The 24202-nt window shown below is 34.6% G+C and overlaps 1 protein-coding gene across 7 annotated transcripts in view; it reads left to right on the forward strand.

Moving 5' to 3' along the window:
* Positions 1-24202, forward strand: part of CNTN1 (contactin 1) — a 363526-nt gene that overhangs the window by 39650 nt on the left and 299674 nt on the right. The window contains exon 2 of one of the 7 annotated variants that reach the window (XM_082349361.1): positions 7377-7459. The exons of the other annotated variants lie outside the window; for them this stretch is intronic. The gene's annotated coding sequence lies outside the window, so the exon portion shown is untranslated. The remainder of the gene's footprint in view (positions 1-7376; positions 7460-24202) is intronic. 7 annotated transcript variants of the gene reach the window in all.

Raw genomic sequence — 24202 nt, forward strand, 5'->3', positions numbered from 1 at the left:
GTGGTTAAGACTTCGCCTTCCAATGCAGGGGGTGCAGGTTCCATCCCTGGTTGGGGAGCTAAGATCCCACATGCTTCGTGGCCAAAAGAACAAAACATAAAACAGTTCAGTTCTTTATCACCTTTCATCTGAAAATTGTAATAGCTCTTTAACTGCTCTTAGTACTGGCAGGTCTTTTATTCAGGTCTTTTCTTCCACGTCGGTCAAAATGATCTATCACAAACACACATAATGTGTTAACTTCCTTACGTAAAATAGTTTGAGGCTCTCCATTGCATCCTAGACAAATGTAATCATATTAGCATGGAATGAAGGACACTCTAGGACCCAGCCTTACCTATTTCTTCAGTCTTGTCTTTAGCACTCACATAACTCAGAAAGCTTTCCCCCATCTCCTTCCACATACCACACTATTTCTCACTGCCTGGAATTTCTTTTCAACTTGCTTCACCTGGCCAATTTTTTTCATCTAAAAAATTAACTCAGCTACTATACCTGCCCTCCTCAGTGGGTTGGACTAAATGTACCTTCTTTGGGTATCTCCCTGTAAATGTCTATTTTACAGCTCATTACTGAATCTTGGAATTTTTAAATTATATACCAGTCTTTTTTTATTACTCAATGTACTCCTCAAGACAAAATTTCATTTATCTTTTTACACTTACTTCCCAGCATACTGTATACATAACTTATGGTTAATAAATATTGAAGTGACTTGTTGAATGTCAGTTGAAGTCCTTTCGGTAAAATATATCACACATGTGCTCAGACAAGTGATATCTCAAACAAACAACCAAGCAGGCAAACAAACACACTAAAATTCCTGGAATAGGAAGGTGGATAGCAATATTTCTAGTTTTACTGGCTATATCCTTACATCTATTTGTTTATTTTACTTTAAATCAGCTTCAATAATTTTGATTTTGACTTCAATTAAACTTATACATGAAATAAATCAATCATAATCCGTATTTCTTCATTTTTCCAAATGTGGTCCCAAGAAAATCTCTAATGAACAAGGTTCCCTCTTTTTTTGGACCACCCGTCTTTCTTGTCTGTATACGCTCTGTAAAGTATCATGTATTTTACCACAAAAAGATATGAGTGATGAACTGAAACAATGGCTTTATTTAGAAATAATCTGACCTTTTAGCTTTAATTAAAGGCTATTGACTAACCCCCTCAATAAGACTTTGAATTTGATCACTTTAATATACTTAGATTTCATTTTAAATGACATTTATTGATTACTTATTTGTACCAAACATAAATATCAACTGAATACTTGAAACAACCTGTGTGTTGCATACTATTTTTACTTTCCTGGTGAAGAAGTATGACATCGAGTGGTGAAGTAAATGTTCAGTGTAACAAATAGTAAATGTCAACTCTCAGAGAAGCAAAGTAGACTAATTCATTTTACTTCAGACTTATTTTTCTTGATCACAAGTATGATCCTGTTTTTACTTACCTTCTGTGATAGAGGTATATTAGAGTATAACTATTACTATATGAATTGAATTTTAATAGAAAAATTTTGAAAATTCTAGAAATAGATTCATAATATATTATCATTACTAATAAAATACATTTGAACTTGTTATTTTGGTTTTTTTAATTTGTTTTGAGAGGCAGAATTTCTTTTCTCTATTCATTCTAGGGGGAAAAAAATCTAGATTTCTAATCTTTCCAAAGTTTTATGTATACTCTCAAGAAATGAAGCAAAACTACTTCTACTTATAATAGGCCTTTCTCTCAAGTTGGACAAACTGGCCCAATAATATCACATTACAATGAAAGTTTGGCTTAAAATGTTTAAAATATAACCTGTGTAACCTAGCCACAGCTGGAGGGAGCCAATAATGTTCTCCTACTGTTTGATGACAAAAAGAACTTCAGGGAAGTTGCATTTATCCTGCTCTTTCACTATGCAGCAAGGTGACTGCCAAGCTGAGTTTCACAATAGTTTAAATGGTCTAAAACTAAAAACATTTGGTGGAGTGATATTTCACCATAGTAGCTCCATTGATCAATAGCTGAACCAAGAGTTTGCACAAAGAAGGAAAGAGGAAAATGCTTTGTCTTTGTTGCAGAGAATTCTATCCAAATTAACTTGCATTTGATTACTTAATACTTCAGAAATGACAAAATTTTCAGTGGAGTATAGTTTGTCTTTGCTGCTTTTCAACTCTCTGTCACTCTATATCTCATCCTCTTTCTTTCCTTTGCCTTATATCCCTAGAGACTTTTCAGGCTTTGCTACTAGTTCTAAGTCTCCTTGACCTTGAAGACTGTCTGATAAGAATTACCCTTTCCATAAATATCTGCTTTATAATATGGTGCTCTGATAATTTTCCGTGTCAATAGTTTATCAAATGTCTGTTATGCCAGAAATTGAGTTAAGTGTTAGCATGTGTTGGATATTCAACTAATATTATTGGAAGAGAAAATGATACAGTGATGAATAAGACCCAGTCCCTACTCTGGAGGAGACTATCGTTTAGTAAGAAAGTTATATTAGCCAATAATTAAATTCTGTTACCTTACAATAGATAATGTGTCAGATACAGTGTTATGGAAATGTGGTGAGCAGAAAAAATTATTCTGCAGGATGCTGACAGAGGGAAGGGAGGCTTCATTGAAGAAGCAACTTTGAGTCTTGTATTTTGCAGGCAGTGATTGAGACAGATGTTGAGGCATGCATAAACTAATGGGGTTGAGAAAGGACCCAACATGTCCTGAGTCTTTCTGTTCAGTTTGGCAGGAACACACGGGGTTGGGTAGGGAGTGTTAAGAGATAAGCTTGGACAATTACACTTGCTCTAGGCTTTCAAGAGGTTTCTTTGAAACATTAATGAGTTTGAATTGTTACCAAATGGGCAATGGGGGACAAAAAATATTTTAAAAAATAATTAGAAAGAGTGACATAGAGAAAGGGAGATAGTTGCAATAATTAAGAATGCCAGCTTTGCCTCTTACTAGCTATGTTAACAAATTACTTATCCTTTTTGTGTGTCAGTTTTGTCTATAAAATAGTGCTAATGTGTATGATTGGTGTAAAGATTAAGTGAGATAATAAAGACTAAGTATTTAGAATGAGTGTTTGGAAAAAAATTTAAAAAACACTGTAGATGAATGAATAAATGAAGTGAGAGTGGAGAAGATGCATCAAATTAAGGAACTTTCTAGAGTAAAAGAGCCTGTAATTGGTTACTGGTTGCTTCTGATAGGAGAGGTAGAGAAAGAAATGAAGTTACTTATTAAGGTTAGTAAGGTTTCCAGCTTGAGAAACAAGTATGGTCACATGAAAGCTTACAGGAGGCCAGGGATGATTGAGGGAATTACTGTTAACACTTTTGTACAAAATATTTTCAAGAAAACTCTGGCACATTCAGTTCATCTTGAAATACAGAGGACTGGAACTTAGCATAGAGGTAGTCGTTGGGATAGAAAGACTTGGGAGTTAGTGAGAATGGAGGAAGATTGTTTAAGCCATTCAAAAATGAGTGCATGGAGTAAGAGATAGAAAGAATCACTAGGGTACTCCAGTTTTTAAGGTGGACAGGGGAGAAATTTCTAAAGATAAATTTATAGATATATTAGAAATGGAGGTATTCCAGTGCAAGGACACTTACATGGAAGCATAACACATATGCAACATTATATTTTTGAAAAATAAAATCACTTTTTAAATAGAACATTAGAGGGAATAACTTTTCCAATCACAACCATGACTATCATTTTACAACTCTATTTTTAAACTTCTGTTTTTAACTTCTGTTTTTTTAAACTTCTGTTCCCTAAACAAATGTTTCTTTACATATTTGTGATTGGATTATAATAATTTACAATCTGCTTCTTTCACTTAACATTTAATATGATCATCCCCCCCAAAAAAACTTAATATGATCCATATTGTCACATAATCATAATCAGCACATTTAGCAGCTATAATAGTCCATGTTGAATTGTACCATATTTATTTAACTATTTTTAATTGGGAGATATAATTTTATTTATTTATTTATTTTGTTCTGGCAAATATTTTCAGACCTAAAATTCCTTTCTAAATTTCTCATTTTTTCTTAGGTAGTTCTATTTATGAGACCAAACACTGATCATAAAATGTCTATTCAACAGAATTACTATTTACTTTTACAATAAACTACCACATAAAACTTTCCAACAATTACCATTTTCATACTTAATTATTATTGTCATCTTCAATCCCTTCATTTTTCAGTGGTTTTCATTCAAGATATGGGTACTGACATCAAATGCTCCATTTAAAAAAAAAATCATATTTTGGCCAGTCTTACTATTACCAAATAGTATTTAATTGTTAAAACACTTCAAAATATTAAAAAATACTGCTTCACAACCTAAGTGTCCATCGACAGATAAATGGATAAAGAAGATGTGACACGTAAATACAATGGAATATTACTCAGCCATAAAAAGAAACGAAATTGAGTTATTTGTAGTGAGGTGGATGGACCTAGCGTTTGTCATACAGAGTGAAGTAAGTCAGAAAGAGAAAAACATATACAGAGTGCTAACACATATATATGGAATAATAAAAAAAAAAAGGTTCTAAAGAACCTAGGGCCAGGACAGGAATAAAGATGCAGACATAGAGAATGGACTTGAGGACACGGGGAAGGGGAAGGGTAAGCTGGGATGAAGTGAGAGATTGGCATGGACATATATACACTACCAAATGTAAAATAGATAGCTAGTGGGAAGCAGCTGCATAGCACAGGGAGATCAGCTCCAGGCTTTGTGAACACCTAGAGGGGTGGGATAGGGAGGGTGGGAGGGAGAGAGATGCAAGAGGGAAGAGATATGGGGATATATTTATATGTATAACTGATTCACTTTGTTATAAAGCAGAAACTAACACACCATTGTAAAACATTTATACTCCAATAAAGATGTTAAAAAAAAATACTGCTTCAAATAATCTTAGATATTTGTTTAAAAAACTTAATTCTTTATTCATTATTAAAGAACTAACTATATGAATCACAAATGTATATGAATATAGGATAAATAGGCATAATTGAGGAAATTAATTTGATAACATAGGTCAACATAAAAACCCATTCTGCCTCTATCATTTCGTTTCCCATTGAAAAAAGTCATATTTCCTTTGGTCTCACTTGTTGCATTTTTTACAAATGAAATAATCACCTACCACATTTCTATCTCATTTTTTCAAACCACTTGAATTTTGTATATATTGTAATAATATCCTGGGACCTCTTAATAGTATTGAGGATCTTTTAAATTGTTTCATTTCTTCATTTAAAATAATCATTAAATGATAACTATGTGCCCAGCTTTCACTCACTCACTCTTGTCTACTTTTTTAAACTTTTCAGTGTAAACTTTAGCATCAAATTTGAGTGGGGGGAAGGAAAAAAATAGCTCAGCAAAACAGTTTGCTGTTAGAAGATTTTGAAAATACTTTGGTGTGAATTATTTTGGTTTCCTTTGAAGTTTTAATACTGTTTGTGTTTTTACTGATTTGTGTTCCCCCCATTCTATATTATCACAAAGAGAAATTTGTTTGATGACACTACAAAAAAAAAGTTTAAAAGCCATTGTCTGGGTTTAGAAATATACACTTGACAGAAAGTTCCCTTGCAGGGTTTACAGGACCTGGAGTTAATTAATTCAATTCGTTTAGGATCTGCAGAGTCTTGTGGTTTAGTTAGATTTCAATGGGGTTGAAATTTTGTACAAAATATGGCTGATGACTTGCCAATAAAACCTCAACATAAAGTAAAATAGATTCTCATAACACACTGAATGAGAAACCAGATCTTTTATAAAACTGGTAGAGGGGTATTTTTATTTTATGTTCTATTTTCTGCTTCACTTTGGAAATTCTACTTGTTTGCACATAATTCAATTCTTAACATTCATTTTGCTTTAACCTGTCATTCTACTTAATTAAAAACAAAAACAAAAACAAACGTTTGAGCACCTATCATGTTCAAGCCACTCTACTGGATTCAAGAATATTAGAGCATTCAGACAACTCTGTTTCCTTAAGGAATTCATATTCTAGTTAAGGAAACAGACTATATGCTTTTTGGCAGAAGGATTAATTTACTAATTGAACAAATGTTTATTGAGCATTTCCAATATACTGAATTAGAGACACATTTGTAAAAAAGATGAGGAGTTGGGTGTTTGGTAGCATCAAAAAGTAATAAAAGTAAGTTCAGATAATGATAAATTCTAAGAAGACAAAAAAGCAGGGGAAGGGTAGAGAGTGGTTATGTGTGCATGAATATGTGTGTGTGTTTGTGTGTGTGTGTGTGTGTGTGTGTGTTTGGGTGTGTGTTGGTGAATATTTTACAAAAGATGGTCAGAGAAGGTCTCATGAGAGAAGTAGGCCAGGAAAAGATGTGGAGAAATTAAAGACAAAGAAGGATTACAGTGCAGGGGCCCATGAGCCTAGTGAGTAAGGGCAGAATGACAAATCCCAGAGCAGAAATGAGGAGGCAGTGTGGGTAGGTACAGAGTGATGTGTGATGCTTTTGTCTTTTCTTCTAAGTATAGGAACACACTAGAGGGTTTTCAGCAGGGTTGTGACCTGATATGATTGCATTTTTAAAATATCAGTTTGGCTGCTGTATGGAGAATGAATTGCAGAGGGCAAAAGCAGAACTAGTCTAGTCAGAAGGCTATTGCAGTAAAATAATAGCATAAACAACAATACAAATAAGTTATGAGAAAAAGTAAGTCATACTTAATGCCAATGGACTTAACTTTGATTTGTGTTAAAGAAATGTTCCTTAATAGGAGTCTGTGATACAAAGAAGGGCAAGTCCATCACAGGCAATGGAAAACTGTTTTGGTAAAAGAGGTCTGAGTTTACATTACCTCTTTCTGGGCAATGAGTAGTACTAGTTGAGTGAAATGGAGTATCTATGAAGAAGAATATTAGGCAATAAATCTGTGTAGCCAAGAGACCCGGATTGTGGAGAACATAAAATACAAGTTTAGGAATTAGTTCATTCTGTAGGCAGCAGAAATAACTGTAGATATCTGAAGAGGACAATGGAATGCACAGTTTGGTGCTTTAGACAAGTTGATCTAGCAGTGGTTTGTAGTATTTTTTGAGGTACTATATTGGATGCAAGAGGATCTACTAGGGAGAAAAGTATCCTGAGGATATGAGGTTAGCATCTGGGCAGAGGCCAGGTTTCACTGTTAGGTGAGAGACAATGGAAAGAAAGTATTAATGTAATGGGTTGAAGGAGAAGGAAGGATGAAAGGTAACTCCAAGTTTATATAGAATATACGTATCACCTTTAATTCTTCAAGAAACTGATGACGTAGGTAATATTCTTATTTTACAGATGAAGAAACTGAGGTGCTCAAGGCATAATAGCTTGCCAAGTTCTCAGAGCTAATGAGTGTCAGATGGGATTTTTAAACCCAGGTAAATTATATAACACTGTGCCCAAAATGCTCTGAAATAATTTAACGTTTCTAAAGATTGATTGTGTATGCATATTGTATTGTGTTCTCAAGATATTTATTTTCATGGAATAGTCGTTATACTTGATAACTGCTGTGCTCATTTACAAATACTGTTGATGGTGTACTCCAGATATTTAAAGCAATCAAAACTGTGTTTAAATAGAAATTTGGCTTTTCTCATTGTTTTCATTTAATCACAAAAATAATATTAATGTATTGGTTTCTAATGTCTTATATATTATATGTTTTATTGCATCTGTTCCCTTACTGATTTAATCAACTATAACACTCTTATTGTAAACCAACACACAGATAAAAAAGTGGGATAAAGTCAAAGGAATCAAATTGAGGAAACAATTTAGTAGAAGAGAAAATGCTTTTACAATAAGTTTAAATAGTTTAAACTTATAACTTAAAATAGTTTAAAAATTATAGGTGCAATATGTGTTTTTAATCTATCTTTTCTTGCCAAGTTAATATTAAAATGTGTTAGACCTGAAAATAGATAGAACACCCCTTAGGTTCTTATACCTGGTCTTATACAATAGCATTCTTTGATATTAATGAACTATTTCAATTTAATTCTTTCAGTTATTATAGAAATGATGAACTTGGTGTTCTGACTTATTTGTTCTATCTAAAGAGCACTAATACTTTATTATCTCTCTGGAATTTGATTCCATTTTGTAAGAACAGTTCAGGGACTGAATTATGTACTAATTGTACAGAACTGACCCTTTCTAAATATTTAATGTAAATCACCATAAATTAATATTTATTGATTTCACACAGTGGACCAGGTATTGTAGCAAAGTAGATCTACAGTATATTTAAAGTAGACAGCCTATATCTTCATTGTCCACCTTTCAATGATATTTTTGACTGAAAAATATTTCTTTTGATTGTTATGCTTAGTCTTATACATGTTTTTGCAAATAGTATTGTGAATTATGTAAATACTAATTGAGATAGCTTTCAAATGAAGGAAATAAGGCTTCTGTTGGGTGGCTATGAGCCAGAATATAAGTTCAGTTCAATAATTTTTTTCATTAATAACCTGGTAGGTGTGAGGTCCTGAGTGAGCACTGAACAAAAAGAATATCTATATAACAACAATAGTGATAGTTACACACATTAGTTCATTTAATGCTCCTAACAACCTTGGGAACCTGATCCTATTTATGATCACCCCATTTTCATGGATAATAAAAATGAGGTTCTAAGGTTAAATAACATGACCAAAAAAATGGGATGGCAGAGCCACAATTATAATCCAAGTATGTATGACCATGAGTGCTATAAAATGCTCTTAAGTACTATATTTTTAAAGCAATTAAAAGGTATGTCAATTGGCTAATGAAAATGATCGATAAAATAAGAATTTTCCTAAATTTTGATCAAGCCATGCAAGATATTATATTGATTGTTCCTTTTCCTTAGAATGTTACCATTCTTGTAGATTTATTTACTAAATAATTTGGTCTATTCTTTGGAAAGATAATAGCGTGGGAAGTAGATTTAAAGGGAAAAAATTGATATAGAAATATATATTTGGTAGTCACATGATATAGTGCAGATAAAAATTAGGAGGGTCTGAGATAAATTCATTAATTAGTAGACTGGTGTAAATAGTAAAAACAAGTAGTATAAACAATATTTAGTGAGTGCCTAGTATGGGCTGGAGACTGGTGTAAGCACAAAGTCCTCAATCTCATTGAGCTTACATTTCACAAAAAGTAAATGCATGTCAGGTGGTAATAGGTGCTGTGAAGAGCTGGGAGCATGCAGAAGAGGGGCTTTGGGGTTGGGGTGTTGGGGACAGGATTTTCACTATTTTTTATACTTGGTTAGGGAAGTCTTGAAACTGTCTTGAGATAGATGGAGTGATGTACTATGTCAAAGACTCCTACTACCTCCTATAAAATGAGAACAAAGGAATGACCATTAATTTGATGGTGTAGAAGTCTCCAGGGTCTTGAAAAAGCTATTGTATGGATTGGTAAGAAGATAAGCCTGATTGAATTGATTCAAGACGATATGAGAAGAAGAAGGGGAGATAGTATTAACAATTCTTTGAGTTTTGCTATAAAACAAAGCAGAGAAATGGAAGAGTAGTTGGATAGGAATGTGCATCAAGGAAGATTTGTTGTAATTTTTAAGATGAAAAATTTTCTTAAATCAGGTTGCGTGTTGTTGATGGGAATCATCCAGTAAAGAGGAAAAATCAAGGAGACAGGAGGTAGGGTGATATTCTGGAGTATTGTCTTTGAGTAGCTAAACAGGTATGGATGGCTTCCAAGTAGAGGAGGGATTAGCTTTAGGTAGAAGTAGGGCAGCTCATGCAAATTAACCAAAGAAAATATGTAATATATGGATACAGATGAAAGTAAGTGGGTGGATGTGGTACTAGCAACATTTAGAAGTTCTCTCTTGATTGCATTTTTTTTAAAGAAATAGAAATCATAGATAGCTGAGAATCAAAAATAGAGAAAAATTCTAAAGAGGGGATAGAAGTGAGAAAAGTCAAGAGAACTCAGTTTGGTGAAAGAGAATTATACAGAAAAAAATGTATTTTGAGGATGTTATGTTTAAGGTCCTGTGGGTCATTCAAGAAGAGAGGATATGCAATCCTTTTGCTTAGTCAGGAGATGAAGACTAGAAACAGATATGGGTACTAGTGGCATAGTTATAGTAATTTAAACCATGATGTAAAAGATATGGCCAGAGAGAATGAGCAAAGTGAAGAGAGGAAGCCAAGGTCATAATTAAAGTATTTCATCATTTGTTTAGGTAAGGGAAGAGTGCCAGCAAAGGAGAAAATATAAAACAACAACAAAACAGAGAGGGATAAAGAAAACTAGGATAAGGTAACTAGATGAACATTTACAAGAGAGTGTTCAGTTTTTGGTTTTGTTTTTAACATCTTTATTGGAGTATAATTGCTTTACAATGGTGTGTTAGTTTCTGCTTTATAACAAAGTGAATCAGCTATACATATACATATACCCCATATCTCTTCCCTCTTGCATCTCTCTCCGTCCCACACTCCCTATCCCACCCCTCTAGGTGGTGACAAAGCACTGAGCTGATCTCCCTGTGCTATGCGGCTGCTTCCCACTAGCTGTCAGTTCTACATTTAGTAGTGTATATATGTCAATGCTACTCTCTCACTCTGTCCCAGCTTACCCTTCCCCCTCCCCATGTCCTCAAGTCCATTCTCTACATCTACGTCTTTATTCCTGTCCTGCCTCTAGGTTCTTCGGAACCTTTTTTTTTTTTTTTTTTATAGATTCCATATATATGTGTTAGCATACGGTATTTGTTTTTCTCTTTCTGACTTACTTCACTCTGTATGGCAGACTCTAGGTCCACCCACCTCACTACAAATAACGCAATTTCGTTTCTTTTTATGGCTGAGTAATATTCCATTGTATATATGTGCCACATCTTCTTTATCCATTCATCTGTTGATGGACACTTAGGTTGCTTCCACATCCTGGCTGTTGTAACTAGAGCTGCAATGAACATTGTGGTACATGACTCTTTTTGAATTATGGTTTTCTCAGGGTATACGCCCAGTAGAATTGCTGGGTCATATGGTAGTTCTATTTTTAGTTTTTTTAGTTTTTTAAGGAACCTCCATACTATTCTCCAGAGTGGATGTATCAATTTACATTCCTACCAACAGTGCAAGTGGGTCCCTTTTTCTCCACACCCTCTCCAGCATTTATTGTTTGTAGATTTTATGATGATGGCCATTCTGACCAGTGTGAGATGATATCCCATTGTAGTTTTGATTTGCATTTCTCTAATGATTAATGATGTTGAGCATTCTTTCATGTGTTTCTTGGCAATCTGTATATCTTCTTTGGAGAAATGTCTATTTACATCTTCTGCCCATTTGTGGATTGGGTTGTTTGTTTTTTTAATATAGAGCTGCATGAGCTGCTTGTAAATTTTGGAGATTAATCCTTTGTCAGTTGCTTCATTTGCAAATATTTTCTCCCATTCTGAGTGTTGTCTTTTTGTCTTGTTTACGGTTTCCTTCTCTGTGTAAAACTTTGAAGATTCATTAGGTCCCATTTGTTTATTTTTGTTTTTATTTCTGTTTCTCTAGGAGGTGGGTCGAAAAGGATCTTGCTGTGATTTATGTCATAGAATGTACTGCCTCAGATTTTCCTCTAAGAGTTTGATAGTGTCTGGCCTTACGTTTAGGTCTTTAATCTATTTTAAGTTTATTTTTTGTATGGTGTTAGGAAGTGTTCTAATTTCATTCTTTTACATGTAACTGTCCAGTTCTCCCAGCACCACTTATTGAAGAGGTTGTCTTTTCTCCATTGCATATTCTTGCCTCCTTTATCAAAAATAAAGTGACCATATGTGTGTGGGTTTATCTCTGGGCTTTCTATCCGTTCCATTGATCTGTATTTCTGTTTTTGTGTCAGTACCGTATTGTCTTGATTACTGTAGCTTTGGAGTATAGCCTGAAGTCTGGGAGCTTGATTCCTCCAGCTCCATTTTTCTTTCTCAAGATTGCTTTGGCTATTCGGGGTCTTTTGTTTTTCCATACAAATTGTGAAATTGTTTGTTCTAATTCTGTGAAAAATGCCCTTGGTAGTTTGATAGGGATTGCATTGAATCTGTAGATTGCTTTGGGTAGTACAGTCATTTTCACAATGTTGATTCTTGCAATCCAAGAACATGGTATATCTCTTCATCTATTTGTATCATCTTTGATCTCTTCCATAAGCGTCTTATAGTTTACTGCATACAAGTCTTTGGTCTCCTTAGGTAGGTTTATTCCTAGTTATTTTATTCTTTTTGTTGCAGTGGTAAATGGGAGTGTTTCCTTAATTTCACTTTCAGATTTTTCATCATTAGTGTATAGGAATGCACGAGATTTCTGTGCATTAATTTTGTATCCTGCTACTTTACCAAATTCATTGATTAGCTCTAGGAGTTTTCTGGTAGCCTCTTTAGGATTCTCTATGTATAGTATCATGTCATCTGCAAATAGTGACAGCTTTACTTCTTCTTTTCTGATTTGGATTCCTTTTATTTCTTTTTCTTCTCTGATTGCTGTGGCTAAAACTTCCAAAACTATGTTGAATAATAACGGTGAGAGTGGGCAACCTTGTCTTGTTCCTGATCTTAGAGGAAATGGTTTCAGTCTTTCACTATTGAGGGCGATGTTGGCTTAGGGTTTGTCATATATGGCCTTTATTATGTTGAGGTAAGTTCCCTCTATGCCTACTTTCTGGAGGGTTTTTATCATAAATTGGTGTTGAATTTTGTTGAAAGCTTTCTCTGCATCTATTGAGATGATCATATGGTTTTTCTCCTTCAGTTTGTTAATATGGTGTATCACATTGATTGATTTACGTTTATGGAAGAATCCTTGCATTCTTGGGGTAAACCCCACTTGATCATGCTGTATGATCCTTTTAATGTGCTGTTGGATTCTGTTTGCTAGTATTTTGTTGAGGAATTTTGCATCTATGTTCATCAGTGATATTGGCCTGTAGTTTTCTTTCTCTGTGACATCTTTGTCTGGTTTTGGTATCAGGGTGATGGTGGCCTCATAGAATGAGTTTGGGAGTGTTCCTCCCTCTGCTATATTTTGGAAGAGTTTGAAAAGGATAGGTGTTAGCTCTTCTCTAAATGTTTGGTAGAATTAGCCTGTGAAGCCATCTGGTCCTGGGCTTTTGTTTGTTTGTTGGAAGATTTTTAATCACAGTTTCAATTTCAGTGCTTGTGATTGGTCTGTTCATATTTTCTATTTCTTCCTGGTTCAGTCTCAGAAGGTTGTGCTTTTCTAAGAATTTATCCGTTTCTTCCAGCCTGTCCATTTTATTGGCATAGAGTTGCTTGTAGTAATATCCCATGATCCTTTGTATTTCTCAGTGTCAGTTCTTACTTCTCCTTTTTCATTTCTAATTCTGGTGATTTGAGTTTTCTCCCATTTTTCTTGATGAGTCTGGCTAATGGTTTATCAATTTTGTTTATCTTTTCAAAGAACCAGCTTTTAGTTTTATTGATCTTTGTTATTGCTTCCTTTGTTTCTTTTTCATTTATTTCTGATCTGATCTTTATGATTTCTTTCCTTCTGCTAACTTTGGGGATTTTTGTTCTTCTTTTTCTAATTGCTTTAGTTGTAAGTTTAGTAGTTTATTTGAGATTTTTCTTGTTTCTTAAGGTAGGACTGTATTGGTATAAACTTCCCTCTTAGAAATGCTTTTGCTGCATTCCATAGGTTTTGGGTCATTGTGTTTTCATTGTCATTTGTTTCTAGGTAGTTTTTGATTTCCTCTTTGATTTCTTCAGTGATCTCTTGGTTATTAAGTAGTGTTATGTTTAGCCTCCATTTGTTTGTATTTCTTAAAGTTTTTTTCCTGTAATTGATATCTAGTCTCATAGCATTGTAGTTGGAAAAGATAATTGATATGATTTCAATTTTCTTAAATTTACCAAGGCTTGATTTGTGACCCAAGATATGATCTATCCTGGAGAATGTTCCATGAGCACTTGAGAAGAAAGTGTTTTCTGTTGTTTTTGGATGGAATGTCCTATAAATATCAATTAATTCCATCTTGTTTAATGTATCATTTAAAGCTTGTGTTTCCTTATTGATTTTCATTTTGGGTGATCTGTCCATTGGTGAAAGTGGGGTGTTAAAGTCCCCTACTATGATTGTGTTACTGTCGATTTCCCCTTTTATGGCTGTTAGTATTTGCCTTATGTACTGAGGTGCTCCTATGTTGGGTGCATAAATATTTACAATTGTTATGTCTTCTTCTTGGATTGATCCCTTGATCATTATGTAGTGGCCTTCTTTGTTTCTTGTAATAGTCTGTGTTGTGAAGTCTATTTTGTCTGATAGGAGAATTGGTACTCCAGCTTTCTTTTGATTTCCATTTGCATGGAATATCTTTTTCCATCCCCTCACTTTCAGTCTGTATGTGTCCCTAGGTCTGAAGTGGGTCTCTTGTAGACAGCATATATACGGGTCTTGTTTTTCGATCCATTCAGCCAATCTATATCTTTTGGTTGGAGCATTCAATCCATTTATATTTAAGGGAATTATTGATATGTATGTTCCTATTACCATTTTCTTAATTGTTGTGGGTTTGTTATTGTAGGTCTTTTCCTTCTCTTGTGTTTCCTGCCTAGAGGAGTTCCTTTAGCATTTGTTGTAGAGCTGGTTTGGTGGTGCTGAATTCTCTTAGCTTTTGCTTGTTTGTAAAGGTTTTAATTTTTCAATTGAACCTGAATGAGATCCTTGCTGGGTAGAGTAATCTTTGTTGTAGATTTTTCCCTTTCATCCCTTTAAATATGTCCTGCCACTCCCTTCTGGTTGCAGAGATTCTGCTGAAAGATCAGCTGTTAACCTTATGGGGATTCCCTTGTATGTTATTGGTGTTTTTCCCTTGCTGCTTTTAATATTTTTTCTTTGCATTTAATTTTTGATGGTTTGATTAATATGTGTCTTGGCATGTTTCCTCTTGGATTTATCCTGTATGGGACTCTGTGCTTCCTGGACTTGATTAACTATTTCCTTTCCCATATTAGGGAAGTTTTCAACTATAATCTCTTCAAATATTTTCTCAGTCCCTTTCTTTTTCTCTTCTTCTTCTGAGACCCCTATAATTTGAATGTTGGTGTATTTAATATTGTCCTAGAGGTCTCTGAGACTGTCCTCAATTCTTTCATTGTTTTTTCTTACTCTGCTCTGCAGTAGTTATTTCCACTATTTTAACTTCCAGGTCACTTATCCGTTTTTCTGCCTCAGTTATTCTGCTATTGATTCCTTCTATAGAATTTTTTATTTCATTTCTTGTGTTGTTCATCATTGTTTGTTTGCTCTTTAGTTCTTCTAGGTCCTTGTTAAACGTTTCTTGTATTTTCTCCATTCTATTTCCAAGATTTTGGATCATCATTACTATCATTATTCTGAATTCTTTTTCAGGCAGACTGCCTATTTCCTCTTCGTTTGTTTCATCTGGTGGGTTTTTCCCTTGCTCCATCATCTGCTGTGTGTTTCTCTGTTGTCTATTCAGATATTCCACAGATGCAGGGTACATAAAGTTGATTGTGGAGATTTAATCCGCTGCTCCTGAGGCTGCTGGAAGAGATTTCCCTTTCTCTTCTTTGTTCGCACAGCTCCTGGGGTTCAGCTTTGGATTTGGCCCCGCCTCTGCGTGTAGGTCGCCTGAGGGCGTCTGTTCTTTGTTCAGACAGGATGTGGTTAAAGTAGCAGCTGATTAGGTGGCTCTGGCTCACTCAGGCCGGGTGGAGGGAGGGATATGGGATGCGGGGCGAGCCTGCGGCATCAGAGGTTGGCATGACGTTGCAACAGCCTGAGGCGCGCTGTGTGTTCTCCTGGGGAAGTTGTCCCTGGATCACGGGACCCTGGCAGTGGCTGGCTGCTCAGGCTCCCAGGAGGGGAGGTGTGGAGAGTGACCTGTGCTTGCTCACAGGCTTCTTTGTGTGTGCAGCAGCAGCCTTAGCATCTCATGCCCGTCTCTGTGGTCCACGCTGATAGCTGCAGCTCGCGCCTGTCTCTGGAGCCCGTTTAGGCGGTGTTGTTAATACCCTCTCCTTGCACACCACGAAACAAAGTGGCAAGGAAAAGTTTCTTGCTTCTTCGGCAGCTCCAGACCTTTTCCGGACACACTCCTGTCTAGCTCTGGCTCACTAGCCTCCTTCAGGCTGTGTTCACGCAGCCAACCCCACTCCTCTCCCTGGGATCCGACCTCCGAAGCCGGAACCTCAGCTCCCTGCCCTCACCCCCCAGGGGGAAGGAAGCACCTATTCACCTCTCAGGCTGGTGAGTGCTGGTCGGCACTGATCCTCTGTGCGGCAATCTCTCTGCTTTGCCCTCCGCACCCCTGTTGCTGCGCTCTCCTCCGTGACTCTGAAGCTTCCCGCCTCCGCCACCTGCAGTCTCTGCCCGCGACGGGCCTTCCTAGTGTGTGGAAACCTTTCCTCCTTCACAGGTCCCTCCCACTGGTACAGGTTTGTCCCTATTCTTTTATCTCTGTTTTTTCTTTTTTCTTTTGCCCTACCCAGGTACGTGGGGAGTTTCTTGCCTTTTGGGAGGTCTGAGGTCTTCTGCCATCACTCAGTAGGTGTTCTGTAGGAGTTGTTCCACATGTAGATGTATTTCTGATGTATTTGTGGGGAGGAAGGTGATCTCCACGTCTTACTCTTCTGCCATCTTGAAGCTCTTCCGAGTGTTCGGTTCTTAAATGAGTTCGAATAGGATGAAGACTAAAAATAGACCATTGCATTTTGAAAATTAGGAGTCTATTGATTATCTAACTGGCAATTATTTCTGAGGAGTGGTGGGTGTAAAGCTATAATCTAATTGGCTGAAGTTTTAAGGTATTTGGCCATGACTGTGGAAGGAAACATCCTAAGAGGTTAGTAGCTGTAAAATGAGGTGGATTCCAGGGATTATTTAGATTTTAATAAAAGTTTACTAAATATCCCCTCAGTGCCAGACACCATCCAAGGCGGCCTTGAACAAAGTGGATGCTGTAAACAGAAGTGACAAAACACCAGTCCTCAAATATCCTACATTCTAATTTAGGTTATTTCTTTAGCCTGAGAATCCTTGAGCATTTTTAAATTTTATATTAGGAGAAAGAGTCAAAAGAGAGAGAGGAATAAAAGAGGGGTGATTCAAGGCGTGACAGAGTGAAGGGAAGTTCACAAAGTGCATGGAGTCATTGATAAGAGGAAGCCACTATAAAATGCAAAAAAAAAAAAAAAACCTGGATTTTCAGTTTATGGCATTTACGTGAACAAGGATTTTGTACAGAAACACAGTGGTTCAGTGAGAACAATATAATAAGTTTCAGAAGATTGAGATTCTATCCCCACACTTAACTAACTATACAAACAGAGGAAAGGCCCTTGAGGGACCATGGTTGCTTCTGTGTAAATTAAAGGTATCTGTTCAATAACAAGGTGTTCTTACATTGGTTAAATGAGATTATAGATTCTCTAAAGAGCCTTATAAGTCAAAACTTTTATTATAAGAAAATGGTAATTGACAGGGCACATCTGCAAATCTTGTGACCTATATTTTGTGGTTCTTACAATTTAATTTTTATAATCATTATTTTAATTTATTAGACTATAATTGTAGTAAAAATTCATATTTTTATTTGATATTTTAATGTTTTTATATTTGTAAAATACGTTTACATTTATAAAACACTTGATTGTTTATTATGAGCAAGTTAACAAAATAAATTTACAATATATAATTCCCCTTGACAACTGTGCACTAATACAAGAACAAAGACATTATTATGCCTTGTATGATCACATGTTACAATAGATGAGCCTTGACTTACAAGGACTGCTTTGTCTGATGTTTATTAGCCCATGCCTTGGTGCAGTTGAACTTGTCCTAAATTCACTGTTTCAGAGCTACAACGTGTATAGTACATTCATTGTCCTGTGAATAATACTCTCTGGCTTGAGTCAAGAGACTATAAACTTAAGACTTCTAATGTTCTTTTCTTATAGGTTCTAGAAACTCCTGCTAAAATGTTGAAATACGTAAAGACATTAAAATAGTTCAAATGGAGGAAACTTCATCTGATACGATTTTGAAAAATAACTATGTAATCTGTATAGGATGAGAATTATCCCTCATTTTCCCTCTTGGTGCAAGCATTAATGAATGTCATCTGAGTGTGGATTTCAATTTGTCGTTACTCTATTTAATTCCAAATAAGACAATTCCATGATACACTAACTTTTTTATAATTCTAATCACTATTACTGGGAGTTTCCAATAATTCTGAGATTATTACTTATGTTTTAAAATGATATCACAAAAGTTAAAGACAAAAAATTTGAAGTGTAATATTTTAAATGCTAGAATGCCTTAGAATCTTCTTAGACATATAACATCTGATTTATAAAAACAGTAATGCTCTTTCCCCTTAATCTCTTCTATATTACTAAGTAAACAAATAAACACTTAAATTCAGAAATATTCTATGACTGCCCAGCTACATGTTTGGAATGTAGAGCCTAGAATCTCTTCACTACTGCAGTATATGTCATTGCTTTTGGTGGTTTTAATAATTAATTCTGCAAATATGGTGGTGAGGATAGAGTGAGATTTGGCTCAACCCTGCAATAAGCTAGTTTTTCCTGTGCAAGGGGCTGCAAACCATGTGTCTACCCTGAGGCTCTGGTGATTCTGCCCAGTTCCCCCTAAACAGGGTGAAGAGAAAGAAACTTTATTCTCCTTCCCAACTTGCCTCCTCCCTTTTCACCATCTTCATCTTCAATATTTGTTGCTTTCTTAACTGCTATATACTGATTATACTTCTATAAAAAAGGTGGAAAATACTAAAGAAAACTATAATTACTCATAGCTCTGTAACTCAGAATAACCAGTCTTAATACTCTATCCAATCATCTTTTGGTATATTATTTATAATGAACACTGTAATGAATATTTTAGAAAAATTAGACCACTTACTTGATACTGTTTTTTAACCTATGTTTAGATTTGGCAGTGTGCTTGGAGCAACATCATCTATCCTTACATATTCTTCAAGATTATGATTTTTAATTGTTCTATCACATGCTAACATAAGGATGCATTACAATTTATTTAGTTAATCTACTGTTGGAAATTTATATTGTTTTTAATTTTTTGCTGTTATAAAATAACCATATTTTTTAGACTTTGCTTCATATTGCCAAGTTACCTACAGGAAATTATCAGTTGATATCCCAACTTAGTATGAAAATCCTCACTTCCTTGTATGTTTCACAATACTGAGTACACTATACTTATAGATAGATATATAAATAAAGAAGTCTGTGTGTGTATGTTGTATATGTGTATGTATGTATATATGTGTATATATGATAAAATATAATATATAAAACATATAAGTAATGATGGTGTTTTTTTTTTGTTTTATTTTATATTATTAAATATTTGTAAAGTGAAACTTTCATATATTACTGCCTATCTCTATATCTTCTTTTGAAATTATTAATCATGTGTGCTGCCCAATTTTTTCTTCTGAGCAATAATCTGTAAGAGTTATTTGTGTTTTAATGATATTTTCCTTTTCCTATTATCAGTATGTTGCAAATTTTCCCCAGATTGTCAAAAAGTTCATAGTTTAAAAAAAATCTACCTGCTTTCTTTTTTGTTTTGAAATGCCATAATTATTTCGTCTGATGTTAGGTCTGTTTACATACTTCTAGTCCATAAAAAAATTCTATTTCTATTTTATTACCATTTTTATATTATTGTTGCTTTATAGTAGAGTCTAATACTTTTAATACAACCACACCCATATAAATTCTGTTTTTTAAATTGCTTGATTATTCTTGCTATTTATTCATTTATTCTTCCAGAAAAAAAAAAACACACCTATTTATTTTCTTTTTTCTTATTTACTCATTTCTTACTTTACTTATTTCTTTATTCTTCTAAAAAAATATAGTTTGGAAAAGAGAAGTAACAGCAAGTTTGTATGTTAATGGAAACAAACAGTAGGTGTTGAAAAAAATTTTTGCTACAGGAAGAAAAGCGGAGACTTAATTGAGTAAGCTAGAGCAATGGGATCTTATGCACAAGTGGAAGTTCTGCTTCTGTAGAATAACACATGGTGTTTACTCAGTAAGGATGGCTATGGGGGAGGAAATGTTCACAGTCTAAGGAGAGAAAAGTAAGTACGAAACAGTAATCTAGGAGAATCTAAGAGAGCGAAAGGCCTGGTTTAATAGCCCTTTTCAAAATATTGTTCATGAATGTAAGGTGAAACCATTCAGTATGATTATACAGTGTGATTTTTTTTTCCAACCATGTTTAGATACACGGCTGTAGGGAAAACAGGTGGAATTGATTTTGACTTGGGTTGGATTTAGTTAAGAATAGAGTGAAGCAAGAAAGAGACAAGGGAGTTGGAGTTTTATACAGTGAAGTGATTTAAGTGAAGTATCATGAAATTTATCACCAGTAAGGAAAGTGGTGAGGAGCTGAGTTGGGGATGAGGGACAGAAAACAGGTGGTACCTCCATAGATTGTAGGTCCTGGTGGGGAGGAGAATCACTGGAGTCAGGGTACTTAGAGTGAGTGAACTGGGAAGAAAGAAGGTGGTAATCAAGGAGTATGATGCTATAAACTGAGACTATGGTGGGGTTTTTTTATTGTTATGACCAGAGGAGATGAAGTAGTGTTGATAACAAGATCACTGAATGAGTGGAAATCAAGGACCCTAGAGGCCAGTGTGTTGAAGGAGTTATGGGTATAGATATTAAAACCACCAAAAGCTGATATAAAATTAGTGTTGGAGATTGTGACAATAAGCAAAGATTTGTGAGAAATGGATATGTAGTTGTACGGGTACTGGATGGGCGACTTAATATTATGAGATTCAAAACTGAGGGTTGTTAAGAAGACCTAGTGCACTAGATGTTTCCTATGCCTAGAATGTTTTCCCCCCAGACCTCCCAATACTTTGCTCCTTCTTATTCATTTATTGGGTCTTTGTTCAACTATCACCTCCTTCAAGAGGCTTTGCCACATACTCTAATCTAAAATAGTTCCTCAAGGCATGCTCTACTTTGTATTTTACTTGTTTTATATTTTAATGACATTTATAACTAATTGAAAATATCTTGTTTCTTTACTTCTTTTTATACACTGGTTCTCTTATAGAATATAAATATTTTGAAAACAGTGATTTTTCTTATCTTGGTTGTGGCTGATTTCCCAGACTTAAGATTTCTGGAACATAGTAGGCAGCCAATAATTAGTTGTTGAATGAATGAATGGATATTCATAGGGTTAAATAGTGTCTCCCACTTTCCTGTGACTTCTTCCAGAATCCAAATACACTTTCTTAAGGCCACCTTCCAATTCAGAGTATTCATTCTTATAAAAATTCCTATTTACAATCCTCTCCTCAAGAAAGATGAATGAAAAACACAAGTAGGAAAAGGTACAAAAGTAAGCTTGTTCTGTTTGCCTTGTGATAGTTATTAAAGTTAGGACTCAAAGCTGTTGTCACTCATTACTTCAAGAAAGACTCACCAGTGGGATAATGAACTTGAAGTATAGTTATCTTCTGATTTATTGTTTTCAACTATCACTATACTGTTATACCTAGCAAATAACTGCCCAAAGATTAACACTCCACAACAGTAAACTTGATGCTCCTCTCAGTATGACTATACCCTTTGCTCACTTTTTTTTGGAAATCAGACTAAAGATAAATTTAAAATCTTATTAGAAAAAAAGAAGGAAAAAACCCATTTATCTGTCTTCAGTTGTTCTTTCTTTATACAAAAATCTAAATATCTTTATATTTTTGTGCTAAATACAAAGTACTAGAGATAAACTTATGTTCTTATGTTTTGACTATAATTAGAAATATCAAGTAAATAATTAACATGCTATTTAGTTTATGTATAATAAACTAGAAATAACATGGTATAGAAGAATGAGCTCTTGGTGTTGTCAAGGATTAATTAAGATAACAAATGTAAATTAATTTTCCCTTCTTTTCTTTTTAACATACCAAATATGTGTTATTTATCTTCTTACACAGAATAAAATTATCCACCTTAATTTGATGCCCTAGGCAAGAAATTTTTTCCACATTGTATATGGTTATTATGTAGCATGATTCTAATTGTTGCTGTCCTATTTTTATAAAGTGTAATTCTGTAATCACATCAGTAATTTAATGTTTCTAATCATTTACATTTTAAGCCTCTGGTATTATGAATATTTTACACAGTAGTTGATTTATGTTTATATACTCAGAATATTTCAAGTTCAAAACAAAGTGTTCTTTTGGTGTTTTGAGTATTTTATAGACAACTGAAAGAGAAATTTGCTTCTATTTTCAATTCTGCTGCCATTTATTGAGCACCTATCAAGTGAAAGGCTCTGTATTAGTCAGCTTGGGCTGCCATAGTAAATACCATAAACTGGGTGGTTTAAACAACAGAAACTTATTTTGTCACAGTTCTGGAGGCTGGGAAGTCCAACATCACGGTTGGGTTCTGGTGAGGGCTCTCGTCCTACTTTGCAGATGGCCACTTTCTCAGGGTCTCCTCACATGACAGAGCGAGAAGAGAACAAGCTCTTTGGTGTCTCTTCTTCTAAGGACATTAATCCCATTGTGAGGGTTCCACACACATGACCTCATCTAAACCTAATTATCTCCCAAAGACCTCATCCCCAATACCATCACTTTGGGGGGTTAGGGCTTCAACATGTAAATCTAGGGGAAACAATCCAGACCAGAGTAGACCTTAAACTAAGAAACACACACTATTTTTTTGAAGTAAAAATCAGTTAGATTGCAATTGCAAGAGTTTACCACTATTTAGATTTCCTGTTGGAATGTGGTTCTTTACAGCTGCTTGAAAATTATGTTTTCTATAGATTATGAAACACTTATGGGCACTCTACACTATAAGGTTTTGCATCCAAACGGACTATGCAATCTGAGAATTTTTGTTCGTTTTTCTGTTTTATGAAAAAAAGTTTTTATATGTACAAAACTAGACAGAAAAGTTAATGAACCCTTATAAACACATGACCAGTTTCAACAGCTATCAACTCAAGATGAATGTGGTTTTCTCTATACTTCACCCGCTTGTACGCAACTTACCGCAAATCTGGAATCAATCATTGTCTCCAAGTTCTATTATTTCTTTAGTATTTCAAGTTTTCAATTTTGCTACTGGGGGATTTTATTGCTACTAAGTTGGTTATTTTTTTTTTTTTTTTGCTTGTTTTTCAGTTGACAGAGTAAGATAAATATGTTTTGTTTTGATTTTGAAAATCATATATATTCTTAGTTTCTACTGATTTTTACAATTGGAATTCAAGATTTGAGGAATTTTAGTTAATTACTTCGATCTTATATTCTCCCATGTCAAGAATCTCTGTGTCAGGAAAATCAGGGGTGATAAATTTATATTATCACAAAATCACATATTTATTTCTTCTAACGTTGTACATATAACAGTGTCTATAATGCCGACACTACCACCAACATTGTTATTACTGATAGAAGGTAATTTGCAGTTGTTTTGCCCGTAGAATAGCCCACTAGGAATCTGAAGTCAAATTACTGTGTATGTGTATTTTAAAAAAGCTTTTTTATAGTGAAAAGAATATGAGATCACCCTTTTCACAAATTTTTATGTGTACAATACAGTATTGCTAACTATAAGGACACTGTAGTACAGCAGATCTCTAGAACGTATTCATCTTGCACAATTGAGACCTCGTGCCCATTGGTTAGCAACTCCCCATTTGGAAGAGTTCCTCTCAGTGTGGTCATACCACCAACTGGGTACACATTTGGGATCCTTGGTTTCATTTTAGTTTTAATTTTAGAATCTCCTTGTTTAAAATTTGGTTTTGTTTTATAGTCACCTGAAATATTTACATGGGTCAGTGACAAAAATGTAAAACAAATTATATTAAAAAAAACTAACTAGTAGCTCATGTCTTATATTCCATTCTTTTCATCCCCTTATTTATCAAAAAATGTTTCCACTTACATTGTCATATATGTGTGTGTGTGTGTGTGTGTGTGTGTGTGTATATATATATATATGTATATATATATATATATATATATATATACGCATACATATCAGTAGATGAATGGTAGCCCAAATAGGC

This window comes from Balaenoptera borealis (genome assembly GCF_965194805.1).
Source record: "Balaenoptera borealis genome assembly, chromosome: 13".
Taxonomy (NCBI): domain Eukaryota; kingdom Metazoa; phylum Chordata; class Mammalia; order Artiodactyla; family Balaenopteridae; genus Balaenoptera; species Balaenoptera borealis.